Source organism: Triturus cristatus, chromosome 5_2, assembly GCF_964204655.1.
Source record: "Triturus cristatus chromosome 5_2, aTriCri1.1, whole genome shotgun sequence".
Taxonomy (NCBI): Eukaryota; Metazoa; Chordata; class Amphibia; order Caudata; family Salamandridae; genus Triturus; species Triturus cristatus.
The window spans coordinates 58,354,483-58,371,194 of NC_140588.1; the positions used below are offsets into that span (position 1 = coordinate 58,354,483).

The following is a 16,712-nucleotide window of genomic DNA, read 5'->3' on the forward strand; positions in this document are numbered from 1 at the left end:
CAGGCCTGTGGTGTCAGATTGAGAATGCTTCCCAGGGGTGGCATAATACATGCTGCAGCCCCTGGTAGGCCTGTGAAGTACCAATGCCCTAGGTACCTAAGGTACCATATACTAGGGGCTCACAAGGTACCACAGTATCCAATCACTAGTGCATCTAGTATGCACATCAATCATTTTAGGGAGTAAGCAGATAGGCTGGGGTCCTGAATAGCAGGATCCCAGCCAGACTAGTCAAAAACCACTCAAACACCAGGAAAAAAGTGGGGGCAACCATATAGTCAGATTCCACCTTCCTACATAACCCCCCCCCCCCCCCCCAAACGAAAGGAGATAAGGCTAACCTTGTCCAGATAAGCCTTTATTTCCTGAGTGGCCATATAAGGAAGAACCTGCACTAGCATGGTTGCTCCCTGTCTCATGGTCCACTTGGGAAATTCTACCCCAAGGGGTTCTAGAGTTTCTCCAAAGTCTAGGGAAATTACCTGTATTGGTTTTTGGGTCAGAGGTGGGCTGGTGGGGTGTCTGAGTCTGGAAGTGAGGCCCTATTTGGGTTGGTCTCAACCTCCTCAGATCACTGGCCACTATGGAAGCCTTTCTGCCCATGACTGTGTCATATCTGGCCCTAAGGGTCAACCTCTGGCTTGCCTACAGCTGGGGGTTGGATCCCTTTGGTTGGAATAGTGGAGGGCACTGGAAGGTTTGGGGCAACTAGGCCCCAGGTTTCCCTGTGTTCAACAACATCCATTTGAGGGGTGCCTATACCTAGTGGTAAGGGGGATCCCTCAGATTGTAGAGGAATTTTCACCTGGCTAGAACTACTCTGCTGGGTGTCCCTAATCTGCTGATGAGGGGGTTCCTCTGGACAGGGGCCCATTAAGGGTCCACTGACCTCCCTGACCTCTGCAGCCCTGGGCTGACTGAGGCAGGGTAGAGAGGGGCAGGATACCTGCTCCAGACTGGGTACCACCTTGGAAGGATCCCCTGCCATCAGAGAGGTGACCAGGCCAGGCCTGTCCACTTCTGGGGCAGTTACTTCACAGGGGGCAGGATCAGTTCCCTTAGAAACTTGACCCTCACCCTTGGTCTGGTGGGGGGAGGACTGTTCCTTTCCCCCTATGCTCTCTGTCTGGGTAGAGTGATCCATAGTTTCAGGCTTCACTCCCCTTACTTTCTCCTGGGGTGGAGGTGAGGCCCTCAGGGTCTCATCCACTCTCTCAGGGATGCCTAACATTCTTAAATGGGCATTGTGGTCGACCTCAGCCCAGGCTGAGATCTCTAGATCATTCCCCAGTAAGCAATCTACAGGCAAGGTTGGGGACACTGCCACTCTCTTGGGGCCAGTGACCCCTCCCCAGCTGAGATTTACTACTGCCATGGGATGGTATGTCCTAATTCCATCAATATTGGTCACCTGGTAGCTAAACTCAGGTAAAAGCTGTTCTAGGGGCATTAGTCTCCTTGTCACCATGGTGACACTAGCCCCTGTGTCCCTGTAGGCCACAGCCTTCTGACCATTGATCATAGGCTCTTGTCTGTACCTGCCCAAGATATTGGGACTCATGGTAAAGTTGGCAAACCCCATGCCACCATCACAGACTAGAGTTGCTTGTGTAGGGGACCTGGTTAGGCCAGAGTCCACCTGTGTTCCCCAAGAGAACCCAACTAAGTTTTTGGGTGCACTCCCACCACCTGGGGGATTACTACTGGTAGTAACAGGAGGTGTTGGAATTGCTTTGGGAGGAACATTCTCTTTATTGCCATTCTTTGGACAGCTGGAGTCAGTTTTCCAGTGTCCAGGTTTCTTGCACACATGGCAATATGGTTTCTTATTGGAAGAGGAAGGATTTTGGGACCCACCCCCAGAACTGGGTTTTTGGGGCCCTTCAGAGGACTTTTCTGTTTTATCATCCCCACCTTTCTCTTTGGGCTTAGTGGAATCTTTCTTCTGGTCACCACCTTGGTTCTTGGGCCTAACCCTGGTTCTGACCCATTTGTCTGCCTTCTTTCCCAATTCTTGGGGAGAGGTCAGATCAGAGTCCACCAGGTACTGGTGTAAGAGTTGGTTCTGACAATTATTAAGGATCTGCTCTCTCATAATCAAATTATACAATCCCTTAAAGTCAGTGACTCTACTGCCAACAATCCAACCCTCCAGAGCCTTGGTAGCACAATCTACAAAGTCCACCCAATCCTGAGTCTGTGCTTTCTGGGTATCCCTGAACTTCAACCTGTACTGTTCAGTGGTTAAGCCAAACCCATCTATCAAAGCACTCTTCAGGGATTCATAGTCATTAGCATCCTCTTCTCTAACAGTGAGGAGCTTGTCTCTACCTTTATCTGAAAAGGAGAGCCACAAGATTGCTGCCCACTGTTTCTGGGGGACCTGCTGAACTTTGCAGGCCCTCTCCATAGCAGTTATCCATTTGTGGATATCATCCCCACTCTGGTAGGGAGGAACAACCTTGGACAGGTTCCTATGGTCAGGAGTATAATCTCTGTTTCTAGGGACACTGTTGCTGCCACCAGGGGTATCTAACCCCTCCTTCTTTGAAGCTCTTTGGAGCTCGAAGGCTTCCCTATCTAAGGCCAGTTGCTTGGCTCTGAGAGCAAGCTTAGCTTCCTCATACTGTAGCAACTTGTACCTTCTCTCAGAAGAGGTCTCCCTGGGAAAGTTGGAGTTCTTCTGTGGAACAGATTCTCTTCCAGAGTGGTATGAATGGTCAGATTCCCTTGAGAGGGACCTAGGCCTCTCTCCCACTCTGTCAGTTCTCTTAGGGAGAATTCCTCTGTTCCTTTCAGACTCTTCTGAGTCTGGCCCTTCAATCACAGACTCCAGGTCATCTTGATTTTCATCATCAGACCCAGAGACTATGTTTGACCCACCCCCTGATCCAGACCCACTTGCTCCTAGAGCTTGTTTCAGGTCATCTGCTACTAGCAGATCTATCAGGTGTTGTGATGAGGGACTCCTGCCCACCCTCAGTCCTCTTTCAAAGCATAAGGCCTTCAGGTCAGTGTAGGCCATGTCTTTGTACTGAGCTGGGATGGACCCACTGGCTCCATCCTGGTGAGGCATACTAGTGTTGTGCAGTGTTGTACTACCTACACTAGTTGTGGCCTACTAAACCTAGCTTGAGCTGTAGCAAGGGTGTGCTTATCCCTTTACACACAGCTCTAAGTTCAGTAGAACTGATTGATACTAGCTTGACTTTATATGTACCTTGAGTACCTTAAGTGGTTTTCAGTTAGTAATTCAAATTGAGATTTTCTGGTAAAACAATGGCAAGCTGTAATCCCACCGCTGCCACCAATGTGAGAAGTTGGCCTGGCATATGCTGGTCACTAGTTCTAGTGGCCACCTTGCACCAGTCCAATTCGACTCTTGGTAGATAGGTTTAAAGACAACCTTTTAAAAGAAAGCTATCCTAGTGGTAGCTGTGGAGAGCAGCCTTCAGGCTAAGTCTCTGAGGAATGTAAAGCAGCTTGTTTTACCTTATAATCTCTTGAATTACTAAATGAAAAGACACCACACAGGTATATATATGAAATATATATGTATTTATTACTAAATATACTCTACTAATCTCTTTATGAGATTAGTCCCAGGTAAACATTTAAAAGATCAACATTTCTCAACAAATTAAGCACATAAATCACTGTAGCCCTAGGGGCGTACCAGACCATATACTAAGTAAATGGTATAACAAATTCGACAAGCAAAATGAAGTGGCCTAGGGCCTTGGGAATCGCTGGGGCTTCACTGCTGTAGTGTTTTTAGGTAAGTAATCAGCCCACAGGAGGCGCGTGCAGTGTCTAAACACGCACGCGAGTTTCTCATAGACTTCAATGCAAAAATGTCGCGATTTGTATTTTAAAGTTTTAGGGCACTTCTGAGTGGACAACAAGCACACAACTTACAGGGTAAGTATTTCGATAGCCAATGCACACTTGGGCACCGTAATGCCAGAGTTACCTCACCCAGGGAGTCCGGGTGCACAGGTGTCCTTTGGGGTCGGGTCGCGATGCTGATTTCAATGGGAATCGAGGTGTTCTTGCTGCTTGTGTCGTCAAGAGAGGTGTCCGTTCGGTTCCAACGATGGATTGGAGTTGCAGGCGACCTGGAAATTGAGGGGACAGAGTTCAGAGTCACTTGCCAGTGACCGGTGGCCTTCAGGATAGATGACCACAACTGTCGCGTCGCTTTCGTCGCTGATGGTGTTTTGTCTCTTCGCCCACGCCGTCCAGGAGGGATCGAGGACGATCAGCAGCTGGAGTTGGAGGGTCCCACAACGTCTGCAGCTGTTGGCGGTGTCGGCACTCGGATTGGAGCCAACAAGCCTTGGCAACTGCAAGTCTCGTGTAGAGTGAAGATTGTGGATGGCTCAGACCAGCAAGGTCCGAAGGACTTACCCAGCGAGGGTAAGTGAGGGTAGGCCCAGAGCAACCAGGCCAACCCTTGGAATAGTCGAGGATGTCTTCAGGAGGGCTACTAGCCAACGGGCAAGCAACCGCAAAGACGCCTTTGCAGGAAAACTTCAACAACAGCCCACGGTCACTCGGGACGGGGTAGGCCGCTGATCTTTGGTTCAGTACCTGCTCGGGACTTGGACATTAAGTGGTCCAAAGCACAGGTTTGTAGTTTGTCGTTCAGGGCTTGCACTTGAAATCAGTGCACGGTTCCCTGGTATTGTCGTTCCTCGTCACTCGTGGGGTCCAGACGCCACAGCTTCGCTGGGGACTCAAAATGGCCGTAGAGAGGTCAGGAAATCGACTCCAGGGGACGCAGGGACTTCGGGCTCCGGCGGGAGCGGTAAAGTTTGCAACCGTTGTTCAGTCCTTAAGGTGCCTGCAAAGCAGGGGAGCCACTCCTTGGCTCCAAGGGAGATCCTTCGGTCTTCTAAAGGTAGTAGAACGTTGAAGGGACCAGATTCTTCTTCGTAGAGCGTCGTCCAGGTGTAATCTGCATTGCATTGGCAATATTTGGTATCTTATACTGTAAAGATGGGAGGGACTAGCTCTATGGCCACTCCTCTAGGAGGGCCAGGGTAGGGGTGGTTACACCCACTTCCCTTTGTCCAGTTTCGCGCCAGGACAGGGGCAGAGGCCCCTGAACCGGTTTGAGCTGGCATATGCACAGAGGAGCCTACTGCTCCCCCAGTGCAGGACTTCAAAGGCACTCTAAGAGTGCACCCACCCAGCTCCAATACACTAAATCCTGTCTGGAAGGTTGTGACACCTCCCTGTGACAGGAAACCCTTTGTTGAGCTCCCTCCACTGTGAGTTTCGGTCAGCAGCAGGAGGGCAGCCCGGTGTCTGTGCTGGTGGCATCCATTTTGTGATGCCAGGGCTCTAGAAGATTTCTACCGTTTGGTACAGTGGGTACATGTCGTCCCCTCTAGTAGGGTGGGATCATACTCCCACACCAGTTACTGGTGTGGGGGTATGATTCCAAAACGTTTGACACCAAACACGACATGTTTTGATGCAGTCATTCCAAAGTTAGCATTAACCGGGAGGTTATAATGCACTTAAGAGTATATGGTTTAACCGCATCCACAAACAGCAGCAGAGAATAGACTCTGCCAGCTGCAGAGGGGTCCTGCTCAGGCAGGAGCTCCCCCTCACATAGTAAACCACGCACCCTGCCCTTGGGATTGATAGGGCCTACCATAGGGGTGACTGATAGGTTCATATGTGTGTGTATGGTGAGATATAGAAACCTATACCTCAGTGAGGAGTGCTAACACTACCTCACACAGGCTGCAGTAGCAGGCCTGTGGTGTCAGATTGAGAATGCTTCCCAGGGGTGGCATAATACATGCTGCAGCCCCTGGTAGGCCTGTGAAGTACCAATGCCCTAGGTACCTAAGGTACCATATACTAGGGGCTCACAAGGTACCACAGTATCCAATCACTAGTGCATCTAGTATGCACATCAATCATTTTAGGGAGTAAGCAGATAGGCTGGGGTCCTGAATAGCAGGAACCCAGCCAGACTAGTCAAAAACCACTCAAACACCAGGAAAAAAGTGGGGGCAACCATATAGTCAGATTCCACCTTCCTACATCACCTGAGTATAATCCTGTGAAATAAATAAAGAGGAGGGAATATACTGGAATTCGTTAGTGCTGGCCAATCGTGAAGAGCATACCTTTGAAAAAGGGCGGAGCCCGAAACGCGTCAGGTGACGCAGCAACCGCATGGTCTTCCCTGACTTTAAAAACCTCCCGCGAGTGCATCTCAATCGAGGGTCCCCTTTCTTCTCATATATATATATATATATATATATATATATATATATATATATATATATATATATACACACACATATACACATACACACACACTTCCGGGACCTCCTTTATCTATTCTTAGTCTTACACTGCCAATTAAAACACACTCTTTTCCAAATCTCTTTCTAAATATTATCACTCTCAAAAAGTGTTTTTTCTATGTAATGTTCCTTTGATGGGAAGAGGAGGTTTCTGAGGTGGGAGTATCAGGCAAGTGACACTTCTCGGGCTCCCTCTGTGAGAGCCTTCAGGGAGAATCCCTCTTCATTACTACCTCCACCTGACGCGGGACTCTGCAACGCACTCCCTTACAGGCTTGATTATCCACTACTCCTCTACAGTGCACCTTATCTCGCAGCTGACCTTGGGCCCCAGCCCTATATCAGGCACCATTGGGCTCCACTTACATTTTTCCCAGTAAAAACATTAGTAAAATCACCTTCAAACCTAAAACATTGAAAATAGCAGTAAATATAATTAGCACACACTTTAAAGTATGTTCCATAGTAGCCTTTATGACCCGACTGCTAATTAAATAAACAAAAACAGAAAGTCCATGACAGGGCCGGCTTTAGCACTGATGCGAAATTCTTTTTTGGCACCGCACCAATAACCTCTTTCTCCGTAAACACCTTTACTACCACCTTCCACCAGTGCCCCACATCCCTCCATGGCCCCTCTATTGATCTCCTCCTCGGATTCCCTCACTGCCACAAGTGCCCCTCATCTCTCCATAGCCCCTCCCCCTCATGACCTCCTCCTCGGATTCCCTCACTGCCACCCTCCACCAGTGCCCCTCATCTCTCTGTAGCCCCTCCCCCTCATGACCTCCTCCTCAGACTCCCTCACTACCACCCTTCACCAGTGCCCCTCATCTCTCCCTAGCTCCACCCTCCACCCCATGACCTCTTCCTCGGATTCCCTTACTGCCACCCTCCAACAGTGCCCCTCATCACCCCATAGCCCCTCATCACTCCATAGCCCCTCCCCCTATTGACCTCCTCTCGGATTCCCTCACTGTCACCCTCCAACAGTGCCCCTAATCTTTACATAGCCCCTCTCTCATATGCATTTCATTTGTTGTATAGTGCTACTCATATTAGTCAAGTGTGTGTCAGTACTTTACACCATGCACGCATTATACAGAGAAAACGAATCATACAAGTATGTAAATCAGTCTAAAGGAAATGTCACATAAGCCAATGAGGATTAGAAGGTGTATTTTAAGAGGGCTTGGTCTGGAGAAGCACAAACTCAGGATTTAAAGAGTACTCCAGTGGTTAGGGTTTGGCTTTGGCTTTATTGATAAAAATGTATATCTGTCAAAACATACTCATTTTTTGCAACATTAGAATAATGAAAGACTGAGGAAGTTTTAACTATATCACAAAACAAAAAAAGCGAAGTTCTAGCTATACCATTCGGGGTTGCATGCAGCTCTTTGATGACAGTTCATTGGTCACTGTTCTATGTTAGGATTGTAACTTCTGAACTGCAATTAACACAAGGATCTCTGTGACAAAGGCAGTAACCCACTGAGCTTCCACATAAAAAATACAGTTCATTTGCATTTAAAAACTACTAACAGACAAATGATAGCTCTCCAGCAGGATCATTAATCACCAGCGTTATTTGGGCATTTTTTATTGTCTTATCGTTATCCTGCATCAGCCATGATAATGATAAAAAACTGTTTAAATGAAGCGCACACGAAGTATGTGTCCTGCTGGGCCATTGCAAATTTAAAAAAAAAAAAAAAAAACACAGTAACACATTCTCTTACCTACTCCAGTAGTCAAACTTTTGTCACAGCCTGATGTGATAAGCAGCTGCATGGGTTAGGAAAGGTGAATCAGAATAAACAAACTTCTTCTCTCCTACACTGCATAGAAAAATAAATATCCACGCAGCAGGACAGTAGGCAAAGGTTACCAGTGCCAAAGAAAGGATTTGTCGCCTTTCGCCATGCCCCAAGTGGAGATGAAGGGGTGAAAAAATAAACAAAGCCTCGTTAACATGTTAGTGGTCTTGTGAAGTACTCTGGTGCGGCTGCGATAATCTCGAAAACCGTCTGTCTCTGTGTGTGCGCGCCCGGGAAGCCTTTTGAGCACAATGGCGTTGCGCTCGTGCTTCAAGCCCTCACTGCGAGGGCCAAAGCTCATGTTTGGGTGGGCCCGACCCACCCGCTAGAACCGGGCCTGATGATCAGTATTAAAGAGAGTACAAGAGCGTTCCAAGTGACATACTGCAAGAGTTTTGATTACACTTCCTCAGTTGCAACGGCTATAATTGAGGTAGTATGTTTACTTTCTTTGTGAGTTTCTTGTTACTGTTGCACGACTTTTTTTTGTTTGCCTCGGCCTGTGGGTTGTAATGATGCGTTCGTGTTTTATTTACTTTGTGCCAGCTTCATAAAAGAAACTTTTGCGGTCCCGTGCATTCACTCCAAGATAAAACACATGGGTAAACTACATTTTCAATATAACGCCAATACGTCCAACTCTCACAAACGCCAGACCAATTTGCATTGGAAAAATGCTTTGCGTCTTTCTTTTCATGAAAACGTGTGGCTGACCTTTCTTAAAAATTCTACTTCTGACCTCCAAACAACATTAAGCCCCCTGCTGACCGCCCCAACCCCCCTTTTGAGTCGCCCCTCGGATTCATAGCCTCCTAAAAACTATCCCTGTGCGCCTTATTTTGCCCGGGGACCGCCTTTCCAACGCTGCCTCCTTACACCGTGCACCAAACTGGCTAGTTATTGCAGACATCCCTTAATCACACAGTGGGTACAGTTTACCCCAGACTGCCACGCATTATATCAGCAGAGGCCAGAGGCGCAACTAGAGCCAAATTTCGGGGGGGGGGGGGGGGGGGGGCTGCTAAGAAAAAATTTCGGGGGGTGGCTGAATCTTTTAAGCCATAGGCAGAGTGGAGCTGCAGGGGCGAAACAACAGCGAGGCCTCATTAACATGCAAATGGCCTTTTATAGACCTGTGAAGTGCTCGGGTGCGGCTGTGTGCGCCCCGGGAAGCTGTCTCAGCCCGAGCTGCCACACGCGACGGGGGGGAGGCGGGGCGGGGGCTGAAGCCCTGTGAGTCCAATGGGTGTTGCGCGCCTGGCAGAGGCAGTTTCTCTAGAACTGCCCCCATATCAAAGGTGCCCTGGATGAACGGGGAACGAGTTCCCACCGGCTTGGAAGTAAACAGTGCAAAGGTGATCTGCGTCACACTGGCCGCACCCGACCTCACACACGAGACAGCCGTTCTTAATGAGGTAATCGGCATTCGGCTAGAACAAAACTGTGGAGCCACAGGCATAGAAAGGAGACGACCAAGAACTTGAGCGCTAAACACAGGAGAACGACTGCCACCCATGGTGAGCCATAAAGGTACAGGAGGGACTACCAAAAGATGGTGCCATGAACAGAGAGAAGAGATGTTTTAAGATATGTGACACTGCCGGACTGAATGCCAGCCGATTGTAGCACAATGTAGGATATTTGGGAGGTGTGTGGGGGAAGGTAATTTTATGTACGATTTACTTGTTATAATTGTATCGCCCACAATAGCGTTCTTGCTCATCCCATTTTATGTATCTTAACATGTCACACTTTTGGTAGAAGATACTTGTACAGGCCGGAAAAACTCAATAAATTTTGTTTAAAAAAAAATAAAAAAATGAACAGAGAGAAGAGAATACCAAAGCATGGTTGAAAATAGGCACCGTAGACATAACAAGCATTGGCAAAGCTCATAGGTCTGGCTTTAAAGGTTTTAATTCAATTTTCAATTCAATAAGTCTTTATATCGATTTTTTCATCATAAAAGACATTTCCAGACATAAAAAACCTCATTGTTAAACATAAGTAGGGTAAAAGACCAAGATAGAGTTTCAGGACCATCAGGGCAAATCATTTGAGGCGCCGACCACTGGGTCCTGTTTAGCCCGCAAGAACCACGCCCAGCCCAAAAATTTAGATACAGCGACAACAATTGGTTCACTAGTATCCGACTTAAGGAGCCTCAGGGCCTCAGACCCAACCCTTATTTTTAGGTTTCGACAAATTGGTTTGAGCCATTTGGCCCTGGGAGCTGCGTGAGCAGGGCATTAAAAAAATATATGGGCGATCGATTCTCTACGTTCTGGGCAACTACGGCAGCAATCAGACACTTGGCCTTTCCAATTTTTTACAAACAGTCTGGTTGGGAGGGAGCCAACTCTTAACTGATGGTAAAGCTTTCTATCGCTGGGCTTTGTTACTGTGTCCCAATAGTCTTCCAGAGCTGGGAAGAGTTTTAAGTCCAGAAACAATCCTGTCAAAGATGTAGACGGAATCTGGCGGATATGTTTCTGGTAAACCATTTCCCAATAGATGTTTTTATAGACTTTTTTTGGGGGGAAATAAGTTATTCGCAGGATCCAACCACAGTTTACCCAAGCCCATTGAATCAAGCATAAGTTTAAGGTTTCTGAACCAGGGAATGTTACCCGAACCCAGGATAGATCTTACATCCATAGTGGCCTTGGCATAGGCCGCTAGTTCGGGAGTGGTCCATAGCCTCCTCCACAAAGCCACTGGTTTGAAATGGGCCAGGTCGTCTATTGCATGGCAGCCCAGATCCAATAATAAGGGTAACGTAGGGCTAGAACAGGGAAGGCCTGTCAATTTCCTAGGAAATTTGTTCTGGATTTTTACCAGAGCAGACAGGTCAGCAAAACCCCAGAGATCCGCACCATACAGGATCGCAGAACTTATCTTGGCATTAAAAATCTTCATTGCTCTTGGTCTCGGACTTTCTCTGTTGATTGATTAGACACCCCGTGAGTTGGGCAAACTTAAGCGATAACGCTTCAATCTGGGGCTTCCAACTCATCTTGCTCTCCAACACGATTCCCAAATAAGTCATTATGTTTGTTTGTTCTAGCTTATTGTTGTTCATTTTGATTTGACCAACTACAGGTCTGCTTTTGGTAAATACCATAAACTTGGTTTTCGAGATGTTCACCTGCAGATCATAATCAAGACAAAAGTTCTCGAATATGTTCAATGCCGCTTGTAGGCCAACCTGGGTCTTCGATAGCAAAAGGGTGTCGTCCGCAAACATGAGTAGCGGATACTTTTGGCCACCCAATGAAGGGGCATCAGTCTGATGGGCTGTGTAGTATTTCACCACCCCATTTATGAATAACAAGAATAGGGTTGGGGCTAGTACGCAGCCCTTTCTAACACCCCTGGACACAGCAAATCTTCGAGTAACCTGCCCTTGCATGCCCCAGCGAACTTGTGCAAAATTTGCTTCATGTAATTTGATTACCATATTCAGAAGCTCCGGGGGCATCCCTAGTGCTCTTAGCACCCCCCACAACTTTACCCTAGGGACTAAATCAAACGCTGATTTTAGGTCAACAAAGGCGGCGTAGATAGATCCTCCGCCCAGGCTGACAACTTTCCAGTACAGCAGTTGAAATCGAAGGACCTGCTCCTTGGTGCTGGTACTAGACCTAAACCCTGCCTGTAGGGGTGATATAATATCCTCCGAATCGATCCAGCTCTGGATGCGCATCAGAACCATCCTAATGATGATTTTTTGTACAGCATCTATCAGGCTGATCGGGCGGTAGTTCTCGGGACTAGAGCGGTCACCTTTCTTGTATATCGGGAGAATCTCAGCACCACGCCAGGAATCTGGGATTATAGCCCCTTTTGCCATCGCATTGGCCAGGTAAACCATGTATAGGATCCAGTTTTCTTTATCGTGTTTAAAGAGATCGGCTGGGACGCAGTCGATACCCGGTGCCTTGCCGCTAGGGATCATTTTCAATGCCATCTAGACATCGTTGCTCACAAATGTCAAATCATTCGCGAATACCTCAGGGACTTGGGTGGGGGTAGCATTTAAATCCATCAAAATATCCCCAGAGAACTGAGATCCAAAATGTTCAACCCAAGCTTCTCTTGGAACATGGTTTTCGGGAATCTGTGAGACTATAGCATTCCCCCATTTAACTATGTGCCAAAACTCTGTCAAATTTCTTTGTTTACTGGCTACTAACAGGTCCTGCCAGTGTCGAGTGTCCCAATCGAGTTTGGCCTTTTTTCTTACTTTATAGTAGTTTAGCCTTGCTATCCTAATATTTGGGGTTATTTTAGTTTTGATGGCTAGGGACAGTCTGCTATAGGATTCCCTACACAACTTGTTATACCATGATTTACACAATGGGTTGCTGGGTATCTTCTTTGGTTTAACAGGTCTTGAAAAATACAGTCTGAGGTCTCTAAATAGTTCATCATGGAGGTTGGTTATGTCTCTATTTATGTCTTCCTGAGTTTGGAATGATTGCAGAACCCCCAGAGTCCTAACTAACCTAGTGGAGACCTCGTCCAAGACCACGGTGTCAGTGACAATCTTAGCCCACCGTACCCTGCGTAGATTATTGGTAAGCAGGGCTTCTGCGGTAGCAACCTTGGCTACAGGCTCAAGCTTACCACCATTTTTTAGCAGAAGTCCCAATATAAGAGGGTTATGGTCACTCTCAGGGCGATCCATAATCGCCAAGTCATTTAGTATAGACCAATACTCAATTTTTATAAGGGCGTAATCTATTCTGCTTTTAGAACGCCCATTGTCAAAGGTAGCCCTACCCATTTTATCGGAAACTGACCGCCCCTTTGCAGCCCTAAAGCCACGTTCAAGGCAAAGACCCATCCACTGCAGGACCGATTCTGTCCATCTCTTGACGGGTGTGAGGTCTAGCTGAGGTATATTCCACACAGCATCCTTCTCTGCCATGAAAGATTCCCCATCCGAATTGAAAGGCTCGAACGAGCAGTTTAAATCACCAACAATTATTATATTGCTGTCTGATCCAAGAGAATCCAGAAAGGAATCCAATATTGGGAAAGTATCGGAACCACGCCCACCAAGCTTGGCTCTATTATACACATTAATTATATAGAGCTCAAAACCATCAGAACCATCTGCCTGAGACAGCTTGAGGGCTAAGATATCTGGGCTTCCCACATATAGTTCCTTAATTTGGAGATTCATAGATTGTTTAATCCAGATGGTTAAACCTCCTGATGGTCTGCCCTTTGTTCCCACAACTGCAGCTTTATAATAATTTAGGCACCCCATGTGATGTACTGGGTCTGCTGCCCAGGTTTCCTGGAATGCCATGATGTCATGTGTGTTCACCAGGTCGATCCACTCAGCAGTGGTGATTTTGCTCTTTAAACCTGCGATATTCCAGGATACCAGGGTATGCAAATGGGTGCCATCATAAGAAATAGTGAAAGGGGGGCGCGATGCCGGGTGCTGGAGCAGAGTTTTCAGTTTGAAAATTCTGGGGCTTTTGAAGCTCTGGCATGTCTATTCGTTGTACTAATTTATTAATAATTAATAATTAATTATTTGTCTTGTGCAAGTGCGTTTATATTAATCAATCCGTTTGTCCTAACAAGAGAGAGTTACACGTGGGTGTGCATAAATGTGCTGTTTAAAAAATAACGTGCATGTTTTCATGTTTAAACGTTGCTATGTGCTGTTTATTTTTGAGCACAAAACGCTTTCTGAATTAATGCTTTTCTATGTTGCAAGTGCTAGATAAATGCATACACATAAGGGTATTAGTGGGGTTAACACTGTTTAATCACTATGCTGTGGTAACGTTGTTTTGTCTCTTTTAATTAAGATGGTCTATTGAGGCCTATGTTGGCCTAAGAAAAGATGGCCGAATTGTGAGCCTGGCTGTGATTTAAATATGAAAACTGTGACGAGGGAGACCCCTGCTGGAAATGGTCCTGAAGCTAACTGACCATGGTCCTTACTTGAAAAACTTTCCATGAGGACAGCAGCAGTTTTTGGGAAGTCTCCAAGTGAAATGAAAGTGTCCTTGGCAGCCTTGGGAAACAAAGGAGCCTTAGAGAGAAGCTCTGAACTGTGGCTCGATAGCCGAGGAGAAGCAGGATTAATATGATACATGTTTTATTTTCTTGGTTCCTGTTCCGTAGTCTTCATTATGTGTACTTTTCCTGAGCGGAGATTCTCAAATGTAGCGATGTTACATCCTTTCCTTCTCGCTCTGCTCAGCAAGTCCGGCGGACATTATAGTTTTTCTATGTTCCCAATGTATCTTTCTATTGTTTAGAAACTATAAGAGATGTTAGCCTAGAGAGGGTTTTTGTCACTTGCCATTTTGCCTTTGCCGCGTACTGAATCTGCGTTGCTGAGGGTTGATGCTGAAGGGACTTCGTCTTGAGAGACATTTACCGAGAGACTTGTCCTGACCCGTTCTGACATTTAGCTAGAATAGGTAACTATGAGAAATGATTTACTCTAATTGATTTTCTTTGACTGATTTTAGATAAAGCAATATAATTTTAAACATGGTGTTGGATATTCTTTCTTGTCAATTATTGGGTTTGCGTTATTGATTATTGTTGTATATATTGTATAGATTATGCTTAGGGACAGTCACAAAAACCAGGTCTTATCGACCTCGGTATAGATGCAGGGTGTTTAGGGGTGTTTCCTTCCACAGGTTTATTGCTGGTAGAGTATTTGAGCGTATGTTAGTGAAATGGGCCCTAGCGTATGATGTATGCATGTGCGTGTAACTGTGAGATTACTTTATTCGTGGTAGTGGGAATATTGTACACACCCTGATCTCTATCAATTTCCTGGTAGCAGAGGATGGTTTTTGATGATTGTCTTGATCTGATAAGATTGTTTTTATTGATTATTGATTATTGGTTCATGTTGGTATATGTACTAATACTATATGTTGGAGTCGTAATGTTGAGTTATATGTAGTGCTTCTGGAACTTGGAAGCTGTAGCAGTTCCGTAGTAGGGCAGAGGGAAGTATATGCTGCTCTCGGGAAAGACGGAATTGTAAGGAATAACGTGTGACAATTGAAGTTGCGCGTCACATTGTCTGGGTTCGGAATTAGTGACATCGTCGTATGTTACTATTAGATATTTCTGGTATATAAGGAGTGTGTATGATAGTGAAGGTTATCTGTGAAACTCTGGTCTTAAGTCCCAGGGATCCGTAAGGATTTCCGTTAAAGCTTATCGCGGGAGGAGTAATAGGTATTCTCTGAGCTTATTTGAAGAACTGGGCAAAGAAAGCTTGCTTAGTTGATGTATGTTATAATTCTGTAGTGGAGCAGATTGTCTGTTCTCGGGAAGCAGGATTCTGTGTGTATGTACTATATTTCCTTTGTATGAATGTGCGTGAATGTTTGTACATTTAGTTGATTGTAAGACTCTTTGGACAAGTCCTAGAGGAAACAGTTAATGAATGTATGTTAGTAGGGCAGAGTAGTAGAAGTGCTACTGTGTCAATGAAAGGTTTCTTATGAAATAGACTCTCTTTTACTATTCTGTGGTTAGCGAAGCAGACAATGGAGATGTTTTTATGTTGTAACTAATAGATTTTGTAGAAATTTTGACACAAAGTCTACTGAAAAGATTTTGTAAAGGAGGGGTAGACGAGTGACAGAAGACAGGAGACAAGCGACTGCAGCGACTGTTGACGTCAGAAAGACCGCGCTCTGATTGGATGGTAGATCAGAATAGTGCTCGCGCTAGGATTGGTGCGTTAGTGTGAGCCGCACAAGGATTGGAAGGGCTATTTAGTGACGTAGACGTTTCAGGATTGGTGCGTTAGTGTGAGTCGCCCTGCAATTGGTTGAAAATTCGTATTGTATATTTATAATACGGAAGGAGTAGAGAGTTCTTTGTAAACGCTAAAATGTATTACCAAGAAGAGAAAAAGAAGGAGACATTTTTTGGTAAAATTAAAAAGTGGTTTAGCAAGGATAAAGATGTTAAAACAAGAGAGGGTGAGTTGTTGCCTCCACCGAAAACACCTGCATCCTTTATGGCTGCAAGACATGGGTTTCATACCTGTATATGGTTGGAGAATTGGGTTAGGTATACTAAAGAAGATGGTGTTCTAGCATTTCCAGAACATGGTTCATTTAATCTGGCCGTGTTGAGAAATTTACGGGAAAAGATGCTATGTCTTGACCCGAAACCGAGACCTACACAGTTCGAGGCTTTAGTGGAATGGGAAGAAGAAGTACATGAGAGAGAAAAACAAAGATCTGGAGGGTATTATAGGTATATGTTTGGGAGGAGACATGATCGTGAGACTCATCACGATCGAATGAAAAGGTGGCGAGATGTTAGTATGTCAGAGGGATTATATCCGATGAGAACAGTTGAAGGAGGAGCAGAAAGGGTTCCTGAGTCAGAAATAAGAAAATATGGAGTTAATGAGTATGAGGATGAGGTCTTGAATGACATGATTTACAAAAGACCACCTCCATATAGACCAGAACCGGACAAAAGTACACCAGTTGTTTCTCCGATAAGAGATACAGTTTGTGTTAGTGAGACAGAAAAT

The 16,712-nt window shown here is 45.9% G+C and overlaps 1 long non-coding RNA gene across 1 annotated transcript in view; it reads right to left on the bottom strand.

The window, feature by feature from the left end:
* Window positions 1-9,009, bottom strand: part of LOC146822657 (uncharacterized) — a 44,501-nt gene extending 35,492 nt beyond the window's left edge. Inside the window, exon 1 of the long non-coding RNA XR_014961814.1 lies at window positions 8,078-9,009. This is a non-coding gene — a long non-coding RNA (uncharacterized LOC146822657). The remainder of the gene's footprint in view (window positions 1-8,077) is intronic.
* Between the last annotated feature and the right edge of the window lie 7,703 nt (window positions 9,010-16,712).